The sequence below is a fragment of the Notamacropus eugenii genome, chromosome 3 (genome assembly GCF_028372415.1).
Source record: "Notamacropus eugenii isolate mMacEug1 chromosome 3, mMacEug1.pri_v2, whole genome shotgun sequence".
NCBI classification, from domain to species: Eukaryota; Metazoa; Chordata; class Mammalia; order Diprotodontia; family Macropodidae; genus Notamacropus; species Notamacropus eugenii.
In genome coordinates, this window is record NC_092874.1 from 74,808,152 (window position 1) to 74,831,151 (window position 23,000).

Genomic DNA, 23,000 nt, shown 5'->3' on the forward strand with positions numbered 1-23,000 from the left:
CTCAGATACTTAAATATATATGTAACATAAACTGACCTCCCAAACTGGGAAAAGATGATTTTAATTTTAAAACGTGTTTCTAGGTCCCAAGCAAGCAAGCACCTACACTTAATTTGACAGAGAGTAATTGAGCTGACAGCCAAAAGACCAGACCAGTGTGGCCTTGTGGGAGTCCCATAACTTCCAAAACTTCCTTAAACTTCAATTTCCTTGGTTTTAAAGAGTGGCAATGGCTATGCTTTCTTTCTTCACAGTGCAGTAGGATCAAATGAGGAAATTAATGGAAAAGTGCTTTGTAATCAAAAAGCATTATGTAAATTAAAGTTAATCATTACTCAAGATCATTTTGGAATACCTTTCCGAAACCTAATAGAATACAGCCCACAGTGGTCCCTCTCTCTCCTTATAAACTCCTGGTCTTGAACTTTTGTTTTGCTATTATCATTCAGTATCTACATCCAACTCATTTCTAGACCCCCATCAAGTAAAGGAATGATGAAGCATCCACAGTCAAGAAGAAAGGAAAGAAACAGGGGAAGGCAAAAGGAAGAAGGCAACCTGAGTCTCAGAATGGGTATTTATGTCCTATTATTTTTCCCTCTCCACTCTCAAATCTCCTTTTCTGACAGTATTCCTTCTCTCATCTCCTCACTTTACCCCCAAGAACCACCACATTCAGTTGTTAAACCAAAAGAATCAATTTAATGAAAGCAATTGATACTAGGTTTGGATGACCAATAGGTTTAATTCTCCCAAACCTAAATATGCAACCTACCCAAATAAATCTCTGACTGATGAGAAGAGCAGTGTTTTCAACAGGGATGCTCCTGGCCTAAGTGTTCACACAGTTAGACCCACTGCCCCACTTCCCAACTCATTCAGAGAGGATATAATACACATGGTCTGAATATTTTTAGTAGGATCAGGACAAACCACACTCCCTATATGACTCCTCACCCTTGCAAGCAGATCTGCAGCCCACAGGGATCACTAAAAACATTCACAGGTTGGAGGTGAATATGGCTGTAACAATTAATATTAGAAACTCTATATCTGATCTCCTAGACAGGCAAAAAAAAAAATCATCTTTTAAAAGTTTTGTGAATAAGCAGCCATTCAGAGCTTACAACATATCATATTTGTATGAGATCAGCTTCTGAAACTGAAAATATTTGCTGTTCCAAGGAAATAAAGCAGCCACATCTAGACTCATATAGGGTATTATTTCTGATGAAATCCTAAATATAATTCATAAGAAATTAAGTAATGTATATAAAGTACAGCTGCCAAAAATATGTATTTTTGAACTATTACAAGAGTAGAAAAGAAACATAGACAATAATGCCGGAAAAATTGTCCATACTTGCTCAGAAAAATGTCCTACTTCTGACTGAGATTCAGTGTTACAGAACAATAATCCTACTGTGAAGAATTTCAACAACTTAGCAATATATTATAGTTAAAATTACTATGCAGTATTCATCAAAGTATATATGACATATCTCACCAATCTATCTATGTTTAATATTTAATTTCTCTCTGGAAGAGATAAATTTCCATTTTATAAAAACTAAGCAAACTACCCCACATTCTATACAATAGACCTAAGGACAACATTTGCTCCTCTCTTAGGTACTCAAATAGCTGTATGCTCTGATTCATATGGGTTTCCTTCCAATGATGCCACACATTCGGAGTCCTTCCCATGAGTTTGCCACAGGGGGTCCACCCAACCTGCTGGAGTTCCTAGAGGATACCAATGAAATATGAAGGCCATCCAAAGGCCTCAATACTATCACATGACTAACTACCTTCTCTTGTATTTAAAAGCTACTTTATGACACTATACCACTTCTTTTAGAAAGGTCTTGTCTAGAAGTCATTGCAACCCACTCATTCTCATTATGTTCCTTTCCATTAACTTTTGGATGATCAATAACTTGATCTTTGGAGGGCAAAGTGTTCTATGACTCACAGTCATACAATATTAGAGGTAGATAATAGTATTTTTAAAAGAGGTTGCTTCCTTTCATGAAAAAGCTTGGAATAATTAGAGAATTTTATAGTTTCCCAATGGCAATATTAGTAGTGCACACACACACACACACACACACACACACACACACACACACATACCACCACCACCACCACCACCACCACCACCAAACAAAAACACTACACAAACAGAAATCTGTGATATCTGAAAAAAACACCAGGTTTACATCAAACCTGCTCCCCTGGATACCACTCTTTTCATGCATTTCCTATTTTATCAAAACAGGCAATTCTATACATTTCCCCATAAAATGTTATAGCAAAACAATCATGCAGCTTTTCAATGTCTCCACTTCTAAGCTATAGACTGAGATTAGGAAATATTTGCCTACCACAGGGTTGAATTCAAAAGCACAAATAAGAAACATCATCATCATTAATTTTAAATATAAATGAGGCACACAGGACTCATTCTAAATACAGAGTATCCCAAAAATCTTGGTGCAATTTTAAGCTTTAGTAAAGCTTATATAAAACTACTAGAATTCAACTGGTGTCAATATTGAAAATTAGAAATATAAACATATCCCAATAATATTGTAATTGTCCTAAATCAGTAAAAAAAAATAATAACAATTAATAATAATAATAGAATACCAACATCACCAAACTTCATACTAATGTCACTTTTATTAAATACTCATTTATAATCTTCTTCCTATGGATTTGTCTCCTGTAATTCAATTTGACCACACACACACACACACACACACACACACACACACACACACACACTGTAAACAGGCATTATGCTAGGCACTGAGCAAGACACATAGGTGACATAAGACACAGACCCCAACTTCATGGAGATTACAGATGCTATATTAAGGGAATGAGACACAAACAAGAAACACTGAAGAATAAATAATGGATTCAGATTTTGCCTCTGAAACACAAAAGGTATGTGACCACAGACAAGTCACCTGATATGTCAGGGCCAAAAGCAACTAATATTCTTTGGCTCAGTTACGGATGAGTTGGGGGATTTTTTACTTCCAATGGACCTGGAAGTATTATTCTCATTGAAGAGAAAATAAACTTCAGTACATTCAGTGCTGACATGAAGAATTGTTCTAGAATTAGAGAAAGTCCAAAACAGAGAACAAATACTGCCTTATATAATAAAAGGTTAAGAAATTTCTCCAAAAGATGGATCCAAACTAGCTTTGATACCCTGGGGAATGTGGTTTAAACCCCATCAAAAACCTAATGACTATAATCAAGGCTAAATTTGGAAATGCAAACTTCAAAGGAACACAACATCCAACATGCTATAAGTGTGATTTTATGAAGAGTTAAAGAATATCAGACTCATGTATACTGAATGTCAAATCACAGAAGAAATTACTACAACAAACTCAAGGCATATTTACCAACTAAATGGCTTTTAAAGATGTAAAAAAAAAGTTGGAAAGTTTCTTGTATGTCAATACATTGAATTATTTGACTTTGTCATAAGTTGTTTGAACCCTACTCTGTTTTAAGGTTTACCCATAAGCTATGCTTTGCCTTTAGATTTTGGGTTAGGTCAAGAACTGGTACCTCAAAGGAAATCTTTAAAAACCAGGCCATGTATGGGTGAGGAGAATATGGATGAAGCAAAAACTCTTAGCAGCAATGAACTTCAGGATCTGAGGACAGATGGGGTGAGTCAGCCATCTCTCCTTCTCATGATTTTTAGGGAGAAGTTAGAATGAGTTCCATTATTAATATGTTCAGTTTAAGGGAGTGGGAGAAGATCCCCATGCAGGTTACTTTTATAGCATCACAAAGTAAGATTGGAGACAGAGCAGGATGTGAAACATTTTTTAGCCTCTTTTAGCCATTGTTTTACTAAGCAGTTATTTATGGTTCTGTATCTTGAGTGTCTCAGCACAATTTAAAAGGAGAATGTGGGGGGGGGGGTGGGGGGGTGGATGTAAGCATTAGACAAAATGTGCCTAACTTTTGATTTGGGTCCTAATTAAATGTTCCCAGAATGACCTTCCCAGTTACTGTACTCATTAGTGTCCATACTCAGGGGATTGGTGAAGATGCCTGACCACTCCCTAAAGAAGCGATGAATTCACTCCTTCATATGATACATGGAAAAGTAGCCCATTTCAGTAAGCTAACAGAGGAAGAAACAGTAGGGAGGGAGGAGGTTTGAATATAAACTAAAGCTTTGAAATAACCCTACTTACAAGTTTGTTTTCTGCCTCCCATGAATTTTTAGGCACATAATGACCAGTTTGAAATTATAAAGATGTGACTTAGCTGCTGTGAAAGTAAAAATAAATTTATTTTTTGTTTAGAGATATAAGAAACAATCAATTTAGAAAATAGTAAAACAAATCTTTCAGGAAGAACAGAAAATAGGGCAACAATGCATTTTAAAATGTAACAAGCTATCTTTATTTTCAGTGAGTTAATAATTATTTCTTATAAATGCCATAGTCATGTAAGTATTCTCATTTAATAAAGTTATATGACCCTGATTTACTCTAAACTTGGAAGCAGAATGAAACATTTTCTTGATTAAATAAATGTGCATAAACACACTTTCTACTAGAGTCAAAATTTGCCATCTAGGCCTTTAAAAAAAATTTTTTTAACGTACAGCCTGTAGGCCTCACATTCATTTATTCACTCCACAATTACATGGTAAATACACATCATGTGGAAGCTATTTAATTCTGATACAGAGCTGAATAACAATTTATGTATCTTTCATTCATTTCACCTATAACCTTGATCATTTTAGCAAAGAAAGCAAACAAATCTGAAGAGGAAAGTTAACTGACACACTATTGTTACTGAAGCAACACAGTAAATACTGTTTTTCTTTAACTGGTGATTCATTAATATATCAGCATCAAACCTAATAAATATAGGAGGCAGCTGACATACCCAATACAGTACAAAAAGTTGATTTTCTAACTTACAACCGAATAAAAAAGACCTCACTTGGATAACTTGCAATGGCCTCCTAATCTCTCTCCCTGCCTCAAATCTCTTCCCACTCCTAATGTCCACACATTAGAGTGGTTTTCCTAAAATTTAGGTCTCAAGCTGTTACTCCTTTGTTCAAAAATTTCATATAGCTACCGAAGAAATCTCCCTTAAATTCAGATCTCACTCTATCACTCTTCCATTCAATAAACTCCTGTGGTTCCCTATTGCCTCTAGGATAAAATGATAAAATGCCCCATTTGTTTTTTAGAGCCCTTCTTAATTTGGGCCCAACCTATCTTTACAGCCTTATGCTTGACTCCCCTTCCTGCACTTTACAATCCAATCTAACTGCCCTTTCTCTATTTCTCAGGAGAGGTATCCCATCTTCTGTAACCCTCCATTGGCACTGGCCCTTCTTCATACCAAAATGCATTCCCTCCACAACCGCTCTACAACAAATCCCTTATTGCCTTCAAGATGCAGCTAGAAGGCACAATGCCTTTCCTGATTCCCTTTAAGTACATTCTACTTATTTTGTGGGTTTTCTGCATATAATTATTCTCTATTTACTTATATTTGTGTACAGTATTTCCACTGATAGAATGTAAGGCATAGAACAGAGATTACTTCACTTCTGTCTTGGTAGTGACAATACTGACAGGTAATGACAAGTCTCAATGTTTCATGTGGTGTCTGGCACATAACAGATATTTAATAAATGCTTGTTGACTTAACTAACACATTAAAACAAAGAAAGGAAGAAAAAAACAAGAACATTTCATGACTTAAGTATCTCATTCTCTGAAGTAATAGACTAAATTTAATGATTCAATAATGCATCAAATCAACAGAACCAAAAAGATGTGAGGTAAATATGATGTCACATACATATGCACAGATATACATATATACACACACACATACACACACACAAAATCCTACCTTAGTTTATGCCATAATCTTCTTGTTTTGTTTTGCCAAGTCACTAAAATGAATACTGATTCACATTAATTATTCCGATTGCCCAGCACAATTTGTACTGGCACATGCAACTCTATTAGAAAAACTATGAAACTATTTTAAGTGTCCTAAAGGAAAATGATGAGTAATGTGGAATTAAAGACAAGAACTACTTCCATCAACATAGGAGCCAGAAACAAGAATCTCTATTTTCAATTACATTACAGGATCTCTTCATCTTAACATGAATTTTGGCCAATGGCTTAAGATGCCACAAGTTCATTGTGTTTTCTGGCAGAGGCCTTTAATTGCAAGATGTTCTGTATTAAAAGATGTATTTTAGTACTGGACATTTATATCAGCATAGATATATCTGAATTATTGTTCTGAGCAAACTAGAAATATTAGCTTTATCAATTGAGCCCCTGAAAGGTTAAGTAACTTGTCCCTGGTCTCAGAGTTATCACCTAAGAGTCTAAGGCAAGATTTAAAACCAAACCTCTTGACTTCCTAATCACCACACCATTAAGTTTCTCAGAATGTAAAAATAAATTTCGCAGGTAAGTTAAGTCCAAAATGAGCAAAAGACTCACAAAACAGTCTAACAAGATTAAGGGGAAAAATTTTTTTCTAAAGCTACATTTTAAAGAGAAAGAAGAGCCAGAAAAGGCTAAGAAGGTATAATGGTAAAAACTACCATTGGCAGAAATATTCAGCTCATTTCATTATGTTTTCCCTTTCGTGAGAATTTTCTTTAAACTTGGAAGTATATAATGAACATTAAAAAGAAATTGCAGTTTAAGATCTGTATGGGGAAAAGAATTAAAGCTCCCATCAATTATATTTGGGAATGACAGAGAATGGTTGAGATACCAGAAGAGTAGAAATGGGCAAATGTGCCTTTATTTTTCAAAAGGGCAAAGGAAAGATTGAATAAAATAAGACTGGTAAAGTTGATGGTGGTTCCAATAAAATTTTGAAAATAATCATATATTTAATAGCAGGCAATGATCACCAATATCTATGAGATATACATTGAAAACAAAGCATGGTGAACTAACCTAATTTCCTTTTAGGATAGTAGAATTAATAGGTTAATTGATCAAGCATCAAAAAATGTAAGCCCAGGAAAGAGCACTGAGGAGCCAGGTAGGAGACAAGTATACCTTGTCATATACTAGTAGGAAGCCCCAAAGGCCCCAGTGCCCAACTCCTCACTCTTGATGACATTGTATCCAACTCACACTACTTTCAACTCCCTCCAAAACTCGTTCCTCTATGAAATGAGTTCATGCAGAATTGCTACTCCTGGGACTCTACAAGTAGGGAAGAAGAAGAAAAGGGAAGTTCTCAATAGCCTAGTCAAAGCAAATTGTAACTCTGAATATATAGAAACATTGTGATACATGGTGGTTACTATGTTTGAGGTACTTGAGACATTAGATGGATTTTTGTGGGCTGCCTTGGATGCTACATATTGTATCTAATATTGTTTCTAAATGAAAATAAAGTCTGAGTCCCTATCTACTCCCATAATAAATTTCAGGAACTCAATTTATTTATAAATTGGAGATTGCTTGTAGAGTTGGGTAGACTAGAAAATAACTGAACTGTGCTTAAGAAATTTTAATTAAGTATTTGGTGTCAACCTAGAGGATTGTAAAACTAGTAGAGTGCCTTGGACCAGTCTCTGTTGCTGAGCATGAAAAGTTTTCATTTTTTATAACTTAGAAGATATAAGAAGCAAGCTCCCTAAATGTGTGGGAAATGCAATACCAGAGAAGCTACCTAATAATATATGTAATAGAGGACTGGCCAGTGAGGGCTCTGTCCTTGGAGTATTGTCAGATTGACCCTTCCTGGTGGGTTGTGTAGAGCACGCCTGCTGCTAATTCAATTTGTGGACCCTTCTTCTGGACCTAAGTGACTGAGAGATTTGTACTGTTTTGACAAGTTTTCCAGTTGATTTTGGAGCAAGAATGACAAGTGATGAAGAAGGAACTGAGTTTAGATACAAAAAGATGAATTGCCCCCTCCCTCATCCCTTTATGGAAAAAAGGTTGCTGTGAGCCTCTAAGTGGGAAAGAAGTAAGCTGCCCTATATCCCACCAGCCTCCATGTGTCCCTGAATGCATGGTGTCATTTTCAGTTTATTCTTTCTTGAGCTCAGATAAATGAATACTCAGAATGGACAAGGCAGGTAATTACTTTCGAATTTTGAAAGATTTAAAGAACCATTAGAGAGGTCTCCTAAGCACCAGGAGTTGGCAGCACTGGAATTGACAGCAGCAAAAGCTGAGTCTGATGAGGAGCCTGCCCTGAGAAACAACTCTGCCTGCCTGACCCATACCAGAAGTGGATAGACTTAGCAGCCAAAACTTCAAATCCTACTTGGAGCTAAGCCTGGTGAGTAAGTGAGAAACTTTGTCCAATAGCAGCACTGCACCCAGAAGGAAATCAGGGCTAGTCAAGAAGAATTCACAAGGTATCCTCTAACCCAACTGCTTCTTACAGGTGTGTCTCAGTGCCTTGGTACTTACATATCTGTGTTCACCCTCTCCAAGGACCTTGTGAGTATGCAGAAAGGTTGCCTGCAGTGTGCTCAGGCTTAAAGCATCAGGTACAAAACTTTCAGTTACCCAGGAACCCACAGAAACCTACTTTTTAGGGAAGCTGCCAGGGAAGACAAAAAAAGACTGAGGGAGGAACTTAATGATCCTTTTGTATGCAGGCTCAGTCAGGTTCCATCAGCAGTCCTTACTCTTCCAGGTCCTTCAATCACCCAAGGCCTAAAGAAGGGCCACCAAGGCTCCAAATGTTAGATTGGCAGCAGAAAAATAAAATTGTATGTGCTCTATACAATCCACCAAGAAGGATCACATGATCTCCACATTTTCTGAAAGAACCCATATGTACAAAAATATTTATAATAGCTCTTTTAAATCAACAACAGAAAACTAAGAGAGTAGACATATTGGAACAAATTGTGGTACATAAATATAATTGAATATTATTGCACAGGAAGAAATGACCGATATGAGGAACTCAAAGAAACATATCTGCTCTAATGCATAATGAATTAGAACCAAGAAAACAATATACGTAATGACTACAATAATGAATACTAAAATGAAACCAACTCCTGTGCAAATTACAAAGACTAATATTGGCCAAGGCCTAGGTGGCACAGCAGTTAGACTACCCTGTCTGGAGTCAGGAAAACTCATCTTCCTGAGTCTAAATCTGGCCTCAGACACCTAGCAGTTGTGTGACCCTGGGCAAATCACTTAACCCTGCTTGACTCAGTTCCTCATCTGTAAAATGAGCTGGAGAAAAACTGGCAATCCATTCCAGTATCTTTGCCAGGAAAACCCCAAATGGGGTCACAAAGTCAAATAGAACTTAAAAAAATGACTCAGCAAAAATCTTGGCCAGAGATAAGAGATAAGGAAATGTATACCATTATGTTAAGTGGAGAGGTAGGGAAATAGGGGTGCATAATGTTTCACATACTGTCATTCATGGTTGCTGTAGCAGTTGGTTTTGCTTAACTTCTCCGTGGTTGTTATAAAGGAGTGATCATAACTGAGTAAACAAAAAGTGCACAAGTACTTTTCATCCACCACACTGAGTTTTCACAAATATACCCACCAGTAGAATGACTCTAATTCTACCTGTGAACAGTGTAACTGGTGCTTTTGTTATAACAGCTCAAAATTAAACAAGTATCCACTGGTTGCAGAATGGCTGAGTAAGCAGCGGGATATGAATACAAGAGAATATTATTGTACCCTATGAAATAATAACAGGGATGGTATCAGAGAGATCTAGAAATATTAATATGAACTAAAGCAGAGTTAAGTGACCAAAACCAGAGAAAAGTTTACACAGTAACAATGTCAAGAACTACCTATTTTATGACTTACATGAACTGATGCTGAGTGAGGTGAGCAGAACCAGAGCATCATACACAGTAAGAGCAACAAGGTGCAAAGATCAACTATGACAGACTTCGCTCTTCTCAGCAATAAAATGATCCAAGACAACTCCAAAAGACTTATAATGGAAAATGCTATCCACGTGTACAGAAAGAATGTGAAGTCTGAATGCAGAGTGAAGCATACTATTTTCAGCTATTTTTTGTATTTTCTTTCTCATGGTTTTTCCATTTTGTTCTGATTCTTCTTTCACAACCTGACTAATGTGGAACATGATTAACATGATTGTACATGCATAACCTCTATCAGATTGCTTGCTGTTTTGGAGAGGGAGGAAGAAGGGGAAGAAGGGAAAAAAATTGGAACTCAAAATCCTACAAAAATGAATGTTGTAAACTAGCTTTACATGTAATTGGAAAAAATAAAATACTGTTAAGTAGGGGAAAGTTGTTGTTGTTCTTGTTTGTCCTTTGTTCTCAAAGAGGGCCATGACATCAAGATGATGACATGACTTGCGTTGACTTTGAGTTGAGTGAGGGAGGGCTGTGCAAGGCCACCAACCTCAATTTCTCCTCCAGAGCCATCTGGGTCCAGTGACCAGATATTCATCAGGAGGACTGGAGATGGCCAAGATTTTAGGCTAAGGTCTTATCAGATTCTCACTTTCTCACACCCAATCAATGAGTAGGCTTCTTTAAGTAGTTATTTAAGGCATGGCCCAGGCTGTGTTTGTCTTAAAACACAACTAAAAACTAAAAAACTACCTACTTTCTAAAATTAAAGGGCTTAGGGGCGGAGCCAAGATGGCGTAGTAGAAAGACGCACATACACATAGCTCCGAACCCACAACCCATAGAACAACTACAAAGAAGTAACTCATGGCGAATTCTGCACCCAGAGGCCACAGAACATTGGAGCGAGGGAGATTTCTGTTCCGGAGAGACCTGCAAACCTCTCGTAAAAGGTCCCTCGTGCTGCGGACTGGGCGCCGGGACTGGGAGCTGAGTACAGCCCTGCCGTGGCCACGGCACCGAGAGGAACAGATCCGAGCGGGCTTCAGGGACGGGATCTCCAGCGGCCGCACAAGTACCTCCACCCACAGGTGACGGGGGTCTGTGAGAGAGTCCCTTTGGCGGGTCGAGGGGGGAGTGGGGTGCCCCCATGGCTCGGGCCCCCTCGGGAGACAGAAGCTGAGGGGCAGCGGCAGACCAGGGCTCTCCAAGCAGGCAGGAGCCTGGATCCATTGTTGAAGGTCTGTGCATAAACTCCCTGAGGGAACTGAGCCTGAGAGGCAGCCCTGCCCTCACCTGAGCATCTGAATTTAATCTCACATAGCAGCCCTGCCCCCGCCCAAAGCCCTGAGGCTGGAAGCAGCATTTGAATCTCAGACCCCAAACACTGGCTGGGAGGATCAGGAGGTGAGGTGGGTGTGAGGAAAATATTCAGAGGTCAAGTCACTGGCTGGGAAAATGCCCAGAAAAGGGAAAAGAAATAAGACTATAGAAGGTTACTTTCTTGGTGAACAGGCATTTCCTCCCTTCCTTTCTGATGAGGAAGAACAATGCTTACCATCAGGCAAAGACACAGAAATCAAGGCTTCTGTGTCCCAGCCCACTCAATGGGCACAGGCCATGGAAGAGCTCAAAAAGAATTTTGAAAATCAAGTTAGAGAGGTTGAGGAAAAGCTGGGAAGAGAAATGAGAGACATGAAGTCAAAGCATGAACAGCAAATCAGCTCCCTGCTAAAGGAGACCCAAAAAAATGTTGAAGAAAATAACACCTTGAAAACTAGCCTAACTCAATTGGCAAAAGAGGTTCAAAAAGCCAATGAGGAGAAGAATGCTTTCAAAAGCAGAATTAGCCAAATGGAAAAGGAGATTCAAAAGCTCACTGAAGAAAATAGTTCTTTCAAAATTAGAATGGAACAGATGGAGGCTAATGACTTTATGAGAAAGCAAGAAATCACAAAACAAAACCAAAAGAATGAAAAAATGGAAGATAATGTGAAATATCTCATTGGAAAAACAACTGACCTGGAAAATAGAGCCAGGAGAGACAATTTAAAAATTATGGGACTACCTGAAAGCCATGATCAGAAAAAGAGCCTAGACATCATCTTTCATGAAATTATCAAGGAAAACTGCCCTGAGATTCTAGAACCAGAGGGCAAAATAAATATTCAAGGAATCCACAGAACACTGCCTGAAAGAGATCCAAAAAGAGAAACTCCTAGGAACATTGTGGCCAAATTCCAGAGTTCCCAGGTCAAGGAGAAAATACTGCAAGCAGCTAGAAAGAAACAATTCAAGTATTGTGGAAATACAATCAGGATAACACAAGATCTAGCAGCTTCTACATTAAGGGATCGAAGGGCATGGAATAGGATATTCCAGAAGTCAAAGGAACTAGGACTAAAACCAAGAATCACCTACCCAGCAAAACTGAGTATAATACTTCAGGGGAAAAATTGGTCTTTCAATGAAATAGAGGATTTTCAAGCATTCTTGATGAAAAGACCAGAGCTGAAAAGAAAATTTGACTTCCAAACACAAGAATGAAGAGAACCATGAAAAGGTGAACAGCAAAGAGAAGTCATAAGGGACTTACTAAAGTTGAACTGTTTACATTCCTACATGGAAAGACAATATTTGTAACTCTTGAAACATTTCAGTATCTGGGTACTGGGTGGGATTACACACACACACATGCACACACGCACACACACATAGAGACAGAGTGCACAGAGTGAATTGAAGAGGATGGGATCATATCTTAAAAAAAAAATGAAATCAAGCAGTGAGAGAGAAATATATTGGGAGGAGAAAGGGAGAATTGAATGGGGCAAATTATCTCTCATAAAAGAGGCAAGCAAAAGACTCATTAGTGGAGGGATAAAGAGGGGAGGTGAGAGAAAAACATGAAGTCTACTCTCATCACATTCCACTAAAGGAAAGAATAAAATGCCTACTCATTTTGGTATGAAAACCTATCTTACAATACAGGAAAGTGGAGGATAAGGGGATAAGCAGAGTGGGGGGGGGATGATAGAAGGGAGGGCATGGGGAGGAGAGTGCAATTTGAGGTCAACACTCATGGGGAGGGATAGGATCAAAAGAGAATAGAAGTAATGGGGGACAGGATAGGATGGAGGGAAATATAGTTAGTCCTATACAACACAACTATTATGGAAGTCATTTGCAAAACTACACAGATTTGGCCTATATTGAATTGCTTGCCTTCCAAAGGGAAGGGGTGGAGAGGGAGGGAGCTAAAGAAGTTGGAATTCAAAGTGTTAGGATCAACTGTAATGTTCTTACCACTAGGAAATAAGAAATACAGGTAAAGGGGTATAGAAAGCTATCTGGCCCTACAGGACAAAAGAGAAGACAGAGACAAGGGCAGAGAGGGATGATAGAAGAGAGAGCAGATTGGTCATAGGGGCAATTAGAATGCTTGGTGTTTGGGGGGGGAGGGGAGAAAAGGGGAAAAATTTGTAACCCAAAATTTTGTGAAAATGAATGTTAAAAGCTAAATAAAAAAAAAAAATAAAATAAAATAAAATTAAAGGGCTTAGTTCAATTCAATGACCAATCATAATTTCAAAGAACTGATAAAGAAGTTTGTTATCCAGTCTAGGCAGAAGGGTAATGATCTCAAGGGGAAGAAGACAAACACTTTTGGACACTGCCAATGTGGAATTTGCTCTGCTGGAATATGTATGTTTGGTATGAGGTTTTCCATTTTCTTTTTTCCAGTTGTGGGGGTAAGGAAGCTGAGAGAAGAACCATATCGGAATTAGCAGAAGAAAAAAGAACCAAAAGAAAAGGACAACTTTTAAAGCCACTTATGTATTATCTACTTTGAAGGGAAATTGAGTTATATGTAATAAAGATGTGCTGTCATGTACAATCCTCTTTTTCTATTCTACTTTGTCTATAAAAATGCCCTTTTATTTGGTATCTAAGTTCAGAATAAAGAAAAAACTAACTATATTCTGTTATATCTTGTATATTAAAGAACTACTCAAGTCTGTACTATCATTACATGAAAAAAATTACAGCTATAAAGGGAATCATATAAACACTACCAATTTTGTTCAGCAAGAAATTCATGACTCTTCCACTTGACTACTAACCTTCCTTGACTTGCTTTAAGTACCAAGTAAGAAGCCTTCCCCAATCCCTATTAATTTCAGGGCCTTCACTCTATTATCTCCTACTTATCCTGTATATTACTTGCTTTGCATATATTTGTTTGAATGTTTTCTCCCCCATTAGATCACAAACTTCTGGAGGACAGGTATTGCTTTTGCTTTTTTTTTGTATCCCCATATTTAGCACAGTACCTTAAATATTTGTTGATGTTCAGTCATGCCTGACTCTTCTTGGTCTCATTTTCCAGGCTTTCATGGCAAAGATGCCAGAGCATTTTGCCATTTCCCTCTCTAGCTCATTTTATAGATGAGGAAACTGAAGCAAATAGGGCTAACTGACTTGCCCAGAATGAGAAAATAGTAAGCATCTGAGGCCAGATTTGAACTCAGGGAGATGAGTCTTCAGATCCAACATTCTTTCTACTCTACCACCTAGCTGTCCTTTCTTGAACGTAGTAGACACTTAATAAATGATTGATTCATTGAGGACACTACTGTATATCTGTGTAACAATGTAATTATCAAACTGTTTTCTATATATAACCTTATTAGATCCCTTACAACAATGAAGCAAGGTATTAACATTTCCCATTTTATGATGTTGAAGATGAAGCTCAAATAAATCAAATGACTTGCTGGAGTTGACACAGTTAATAAAACAACGCTATTTCACTAAAAAAAAAAAAAACAACCCAACTTACCCACTTAATTTTGTCATAGTTAGTGGGCTGAGAGGTCACAAGAATGAAAGAACATTATAGGGTTATTTTTTTTACTAGAATGAAATGTTTGACTAAAATCTCCTTGATGTCCTTACAGCCAAGATAGCAACATGCAAATTGGATTATAGTTCAAGCTGTCTCCAACACAGATGTGCCTGCCTTAGTCAGCCTCAAAAAGCAGCCCAAGCCAGACAGTTTGAGTGGCTACAGGAAGTCCCCTCTGATCCCACTACTGATTTGGAAGATTTGTCTATGAAGACAAACTTTTATTGATCCACATAAAACTATCAGGAGAGATAACACCACTGTAATTCCTGAATTAATGAATATAGAACTGCAAAACACTGTCAGTATTAACTTTTGTTGTGAAGAAAAGCAATTAACATGACTCTTCCACTTTACAATTAGTCATGTAACAATATCACAGGAAGATAAACACACCAGCAGATTCCCTTGGAGTTCTCTGTGACTTCTAGAGGGCTGGCATGAGGCAGTCATTCACAGGTATCTTCACACTAACAATTCTGTTCCATATAGTTATTTCTTTTCCCTGTCTCCCTCTTATTCCTGTCTCTGACTTCTATCTCCTTAGAGGTAAAGATAGACATCTAAACTTTTATATCTGCTACATTAAAGTTCTTGATTTCCCAGACCCTTTTGAAAGACTACAGAGGCTTGCTCTTTCCCAAACATCTACCATTCATCTACCATCTCAGTGATTTTGCACAGGCTGTCCCTGCCTACCTGAAATGTATCCTTCTCCCATAAAATTCCTTGTTACTTTTAAAGCTTAAGAAAGTCCTAAAAGACATTTATCCTGATTCCCTGGAAATTACTTTGTATTAATTTCTAATATGTATGTGCACGTCAACTAAGTTCCTTGGCAGGAGTTTCCCATTTTTTAACCTTTGTATCCTGAGGACCTAGGATAAAGTCTGGCACAAAATTGATGTCACTCAGTGAATAAACATTAATTAAACACCTACTAGGCGTCAGACACTGCCCTAAGGGGTTGAGGATACAAAAAAATAAAAGGCAGTCTTTGCTAACAGGAAAAGGGAACTGTAAACAAGGCCAGGCCTAAAGTTAGGAAGACCAAAGCTTAAAGCTGTCCTCGGATACTTCCTAACTGTGTGATCGTAGGCAAGTCATTTAACCTATATGCCCAAATTTCCTAATCTGTAAAACTGATACAGCAATAGGACCTCCCTCCTAGGGTTGTTACGGGAATCAAATGAGATAGTAATCCTACATGGCTTAGCACAAGCGCCTGGCATAAGTAGACACTGTAAAAACGACACTACCATCATCATCATCACACCATAAAAATGGTTCTGCCATCCTCATCATATTCATTTCACCATCATTATCATGTAGCTCCCAGTCTCATGGGGGAGACAACATGGAAATAACAAACAAGCTATATACAGGAAATATTGGAAACAATCAACAGAGGTAAGCATTAGAATTCAGGTGATAAGTACTTATTGAATTGCACTTTGGAACATGACCAAACTATCCTTAAAATCTCATTCCTTTCTGGGAAGTCCTCCAGACTTGTAGTCTCCCTAGCTCCACTCACTCTTCTCCAACTTCTTTTCAGCTTCCTTTTATGTATGTTCCTCCCCCAGGGGGGCAGTTAGGTGGCACAGTGGATAGAACATCAGGTCTGGCCTCTAGTTAGGAAGACTCAACTTCCTGAGTTCAAATTTGGCCTTGGACACTTACCAGTTGTTTGATCCTGGACAAGTCAATTAATGCTGTTTGCCTCAGTTTCCTCATTGGTAAAAATGAGCTGGAGAAGGAAATGGCAAACCACTTCAGTATCTTTACCAAGAAAACTTCAAACCGGGTCATGAAAAGTCCAACACAACTGAAAAAACAACCCAACAACAGACCATGACGACTTCCCCATTGCAATGTAAACTCCTTTAGGACAGGAACTGTCTATCTTTCTATTTGTACTTGTTTTTTCAGGACTTAGCACAGTGTCTCACATACAGAAAGCATACAATAAATGCTTCTTGGCTGACTATACCAGTCTAGTTTCCCATTGTCACCTTCCAAAAAATGACTTTTTTATACTGAAGCTAGACACATGTATATATGCATGCTGTCTTTACGAAGCTTTGAGTTTTTCCTTACTATAGAAGCTGTTCCATCTAAGTGTTCATATCTAGAAGAATTTTCCACTTGATGAACAATAAGATCACTTTTTTGGTAGTAATTCATTTCTTCAGATACTAAATGTCTAGTTTTTTAAACTTTCAACCAGAAGGGTATCATACAATTCTTCTCCTGAGAAATCTACCTTTGAAGAAGGAAAGAAATGCCTTTGAAGTTCTGGTACTATTGTTGAGTGTCTAATGGGACTCATTAATTCTGTTATTCAGCGGGAAATTGGCTCTCTTTGGGCTCATCTATATTTTAGACAAAGGACAACAATCCGCCTCTTCTCTTTTTCTACAACAGTCTTTTTTTTAACAGAAGCTGTTCTTTTTTAATAAAAGAAAGGAAAATGGCAATTCAAAATTGCTGTTATTTGCCAGTTTTGTTTCTCTGAGGAAAATAAGTCTTTTGAACTATCGAAGAATAATCAGTGCAGATGTCTAATACATACACACCCTGTAATAAGAGAAGATAAGTAGAGAAAACTATGTTGGAACTTTTAATTTGTGACACAGGAACAAAAGTTAAATTCACAGTTCCAGTCTAACCTTCTTTTGCACAGCTGTGGAAAGAAAACATCAAGGCTACTAGAAGGCCACAGTATTTCAGTTTTTGGATTGTATTTTGGTTGGAGTTAGAATGTCATATCATACCATTATTGCATTCTGTCCAGGACTTTAACTCAGTAAATCCTTCAGAAAATGAATAATTTCCCCCCAAGTTCCACATCCATTCATGGAAGACAGAATAGGGGGATACCTCCTCCTCCTAGCCTCATCCTTAAAGAGATAAGCTCCCACTGACATACATCTGAAAATGGGGATGTCACTAATCTTCCTGACAGTTCGCACAGCTGCAGATGTTCCTCGTCTCATTAAAAGAGGCAGGCATCCCTTTTTAGAATAGTCATGTTATTTTATTTGACTTTCTGACCTGCACCAGTGGACTCTGCAGATTAGCTCTACAACTGGGCTATGGGAAGTGGTATTTCCTGTTTGTTCTTAAATAGCTTCCCTTTCATTTTATTGAGTTTCTTCTTGGTGGCTTTCACTTTTTTTGATCATGATTAAAGAAGGGAAATCTATCTGGTCAATCATAAGTTTTCAAAATTCTATTGTAAAAAGTTTATAATTTCTTCTGAGATAAAACTGAGAAAATCTGCAAATCATCTAATTTAGCCAGACAAAAAACAAGGGACTAATGGTTGCAATTGTAAGAACGGCAGCAGTGAACAGAGCTTTAGCTGAGCAATGGACCTGTCAAGAATGGAATTATCTTTTTCCATGACACAGTAGAGGTTGCAACATTAGTTTTTTCAACTGAAAAAAAACTTCCAAATATTTGGAGACTTGTATTTCTAAACTGGAAGCAACCTTCAAGATCATCTAACTCAATACCTACATTTTGTAGATGAGAAAACCTTATTATGCCTTTTGGAACTGAACAGCTCCAGAGAGCTTAAATGACTTTCCTGGAGTTACTAAAATTTGCTGGTTATCAATTTGCTTCAGTGGATACAGCACAGGGCCTGAAGTCAGGAAGACCTGAATTCAAATCTGACCTCAGACACTCAGCAGCTGTGTGACCCTAGGCAAGTCACTTAACCCTGTTTATCTCAATTTCCTCATATGTGAAATAAACTGGAGAATGAAATGGCAAACCACTCCAGTATCTTTGCCAAGAAAACCCCAAATGGTATCACAAAGAGCCCAACACAATTGAAATGACAGAACAACAACAATTCTTTGCCCAGGACAGCATTAGATATTATAAAGGCTATTCAATCCTGCCTTTGAAAATTTTACAAAGTAGTTTGGGAGAAAGGGCTAATAGAGAAGAAACAGTAGGAAAACAATATGGTACAGGGTAGAATATAGAGTACCACACAGTATATGTTCAAAAAATTATGACAAAATACCTACCAAAAAATGCTCTGAATCCTGTGATAGAAGGGAACTGAACTATTAATGGAATTTTCCCTCCTGGTGCTAAAACACTACAAGGGTGATAGCTATATCAAGTCAGGTGAGAAACTGTGATATCCAGTGCTGAAATTTTAATATATTTTTAACTTGCAAGGAGGGAAGCAGAAAAGGGAAATACACATTAGTTGATTGATAAATCTTTTTCATTATAAATAGTTTTTCCACAATTATCAGCTTTATTTATTAATTCTGGAGTGCAAATGGAAATCTCCAGAAAAAAAAAAAGAATCCTAATGATCTGAATATATGGCAGTAGGCAAATCAAGTTCATATCTATGAACTGTGGAATACAAACTACACTTTTTTTCTGAGTAAGAGTCTTCTAAAAACTGCTTAGCAAAGTCTATAACAAAAAAAATTCATTTATCCTTTTGTAACTGTCCCAGGAAACATTGTTTCATGTCATCCTCTAATTACCTGAAAATGGATTAAATAACTTCATTTACAGTGTGTCTTCTATAAAATTTAGAAATAATGCAAATAATGCAAAAAAAAACCCTGCACATTTCCAAGAATGCTTATCTATAATAAGCTGCTTTAAAACAAGAGCTTTTATTAAGTTCAGAATTTTAAAAAAAGCTTTCCTTCACAAGGGTCTTGTTTAAGAGGCATAATCATATTTGTACTGAAGCATAATTTAAAGATGTCTTCAAATTAGGAAATGCTTTTACTAAACACAAAATATGGGTTTTACGTTATCAATGACTCTTTTTTTCCTAATCACATTCCCAAACCAGGATAAATTATCAAAAATTATATACTAGGTCTAAAACATGGAACTGGTGTTTTCTTTTGTTTTATCATAAGTACTTTTTGTAAGTCACACTGTATTCTTTTTATTAAAAAAAACAGGTTAGAAGAAGGAAAATATAATTTTCTTTAGGGTATAGACAAGCTATTGTAAGTTGAGTGAGATTCATCAAATTGACATGGAGATAGCAGTATCTCAAATGATGGGGCTTTAACCTTTGAGAAAATAATAAAGTTAACTGTCATTTTTGTGTGGGGGGAATTTTGAATTGCTGATTTTCCATTTAAAATTACATGTTCCATTCCTTCACAGAATATTATGGCCTCAAGATTCGATGAAATTATTTAATAATACAATCAGACTTCAAACAAGTATTTTCAGTAAAATAACACTTTTTGAACAAATATTAGTAATTATCCAATTTTCACCAAAAATTCTGAAAATATATTTTGATCAGGTAACCTTAAAGTTGCAGATATTAAATTTCTAATCTTTTTATGCTGTATCAAATTTTCTTATACTGACTTATTGAATATCATGAGACAAAAAAATTATTCAGAATAACTATTTGCATTTCAAATTAAAATATGTTTAACAATCTTCACTCTATAGCCAACTGTATGCTAGTTTACTTCCTATATAAAATTATTCATAAGTTTGTCTTTCAAAGGTAAACTTAATTCCAAATCAGAAATAGTCTAACTCCTAACCTTTCTAAAGAACTGGTCAGAAATGCTTCTGAAAACTGCCAAATATTAACACCTAACTTTTAGAACCGTTTCAATAATTTGGATTCTAAAATATTCATTGCCTGTCACAGTTTTAAATCAGGGCTTCCAGCATACATGGAAATATCTATGCCTCCCCATGATTCCCCACAGTTAATCAACATTCCTCATTTAACATTTCTCTGCTACCTAAATAAAATAGACTAGAGTAGTATTTCCCAAGCTGTTTACTGCTTTTAACTGTTAATAATATCTAAAACTGAAAAGAGCCCAACTCTGCGTTTTACAGATGAGGAAATTCAGGCCCAAGAAGTGAAATGGCCTGCCCAAAGTCACACAGGCAGTTGGTAGCAGAGTCATGGTGCAGACTTAGGTTCTCTGACACTAAATCTAGCATTCTCTCACAGCCAAGTTGGAAGGCACTCACCCCAGACGTCATGCAGTCCAACCCAGACCTCCACAAGAATGCTCTCTATAATATACTCAACATGGTATGCCATCTAGCCTTTATCTGAAGCACTTCAAAGATGTAAAAATCCCCTTCTTCTCAATGCAGCCCATTCCACTTTTGAATAACTTGGTTAAGGGTTTCCTTCTTTCAGGGAGAAATCTGCTGTACTCAAAACCACCACTGCCACTATCATCATTCCTTTCAATTTGTATCCAGTACCCCTAGTTCTACTATCTAGAGCAAAGTCACAGGATCAGAGACTCTAGAGATGAAAGAGAAATTAAACATGATCTTTGTCCAAACTCCCCTTTACATAAAGACTAGTAGGCTAAGTGATTTCCTCAAGGTCATGCAAGCAGTAAGAAAAAGGGATAGGATTTGTAGCCAGGCCCTACAAATTACAAATAGAGGACTCTTTCCACCATACTACATTGCCTTTACTCCCTTTTCCACATGACAATCCCTCAAATATTGGAAAATAGCCATCCTCTCTTAAATATATCATCTCTCTCATAGCCCCTCCACAGAGGCTGTACCCAATGTGATGCAAGATTTTGTCTAGGTTTTTCCCCTTTTCACGAGTACTGAAGCAGCATTGAGCTACTCAACTATTATTCCTCTGTGCCGTCCTCCATGGGAAAACTCTGAAGTTAGTTATAATTACCCACAGGCATGAGAAAGAGAGAAAGCTCTCTTGTTCTCACATTTAAGAAATTGGCAGAATCCACTGGGGGTGGAGAAGTAATGACTGGGGTGTAAACTATGGATATAAGACAAAAGATAGCTAGTGAGTGGCCTTGTATAGATGATTCTAGCAGTGGGAAGAGGTTCTAGATGGCTAGAAGCATGCTAGCCAGAGGTATGGCTTGAATGGAACTGAGCAGAGATGAGGGATAATATTGGAATAAGTCTAAGTCTGCTCTGAACAAACTTGAGAGTTTTACAGAAAGATAAAAACAGGGAAAGGAAAGAGAAAGCAGGCACCAAAAAAGCCAAAGTTGAATCCAAAGGGAAAGAATAGTGCACAGTGTTAGACCTTTCCCTTTTGTGTGTGATCTGAACAGTCACACATCATAGACTTCCACAGAAACAGAAAACTGTTTCCCTGAGCAAAAGCATAGTGTTTTTCTGACTTATACCAAAAATGTATATGTTACAATCAGCAATTTCTCAGTATAAATATGAACTTACTTCATTTCTTTTTCAATATAAATAAGTGCATTTCCTCGAGATCCAAAATGTCCCTGGAGTCCCTTTCTTCTTTAGAATATTGCATATGCCCAGAATCCCTCCTTCCCCAGTCTGAACGTCATTGATAGTCTCCAGAAATATATGTCAAGTTTCAAAATGATCTGTGACCAAATTCACATAAGAAATGTGAATTAAATCTCTTCTCAGAAAGATTACTTTCCTCTGTTCATTGGAGGGGTGGGAAATCATGAGTATAAAATATAGTCAAGAAGGATTTAGTAACAACTACTATGTACCAGGAACTATCCTAAACTCTGAAGATATAAAGAAAGTCAAAAGATGGTCCTGTTCCCATGGAGCTTGCATCAAAATGGGGGAGACAACATGTAAATAACTAGGTACATACAAGATAGATGGAGAATAAATGGAAGGTCATCTGAGAGATGACAACAGGAGAAACAGAAAAGGTCTCCTGAAGAAGGTAATATTTAAGTCTTAAGAGGAGCCAAGAAAATTAATACGTGGGGGTGAGAGGACAGAACATTACATTCATGGGAAATAGTCAAGACAGAGGCATGGAGATGGAAGATAGAGTGTCGTGTTGGAGAAACTACAAATGGGCTGGTGCACCCAAGAGCATGATATGTAGAGGGAGGAAAACTGGAAAGTGCTAGAGCTCACTGACCAGGGAGGGACCTGGTTAAGCACACACTTTAGAAAAATCCCTCTTGGCAGTTGAGTGGAGAATGGTTTGGAATGGAAAGCGACTTAAGACAGGGAGAAACCTCAGAGGGCTATTGCAATAATTCAGGGAGCTAGGTGACACCATAGTGCATAGAGCACCAAACCTGGAGTCAGGAAGACTCATCTTCCTGAGTTCAAATCTGGCCTCAGACACTTATTAGTTGTGTGACCCTGGGCAAGTCACTTAACCCTGTTTCTCTCAGTTTCCTCATCCGTACA

General features: G+C 37.5%; 1 protein-coding gene across 12 annotated transcripts in view; it reads right to left on the reverse strand.

The window, feature by feature from the left end:
* The window catches only part of PARD3 (par-3 family cell polarity regulator), a 728,954-nt gene that overhangs the window by 674,202 nt on the left and 31,752 nt on the right, over positions 1 to 23,000 (reverse strand). The gene's annotated exons all lie outside the window — the stretch shown is intronic.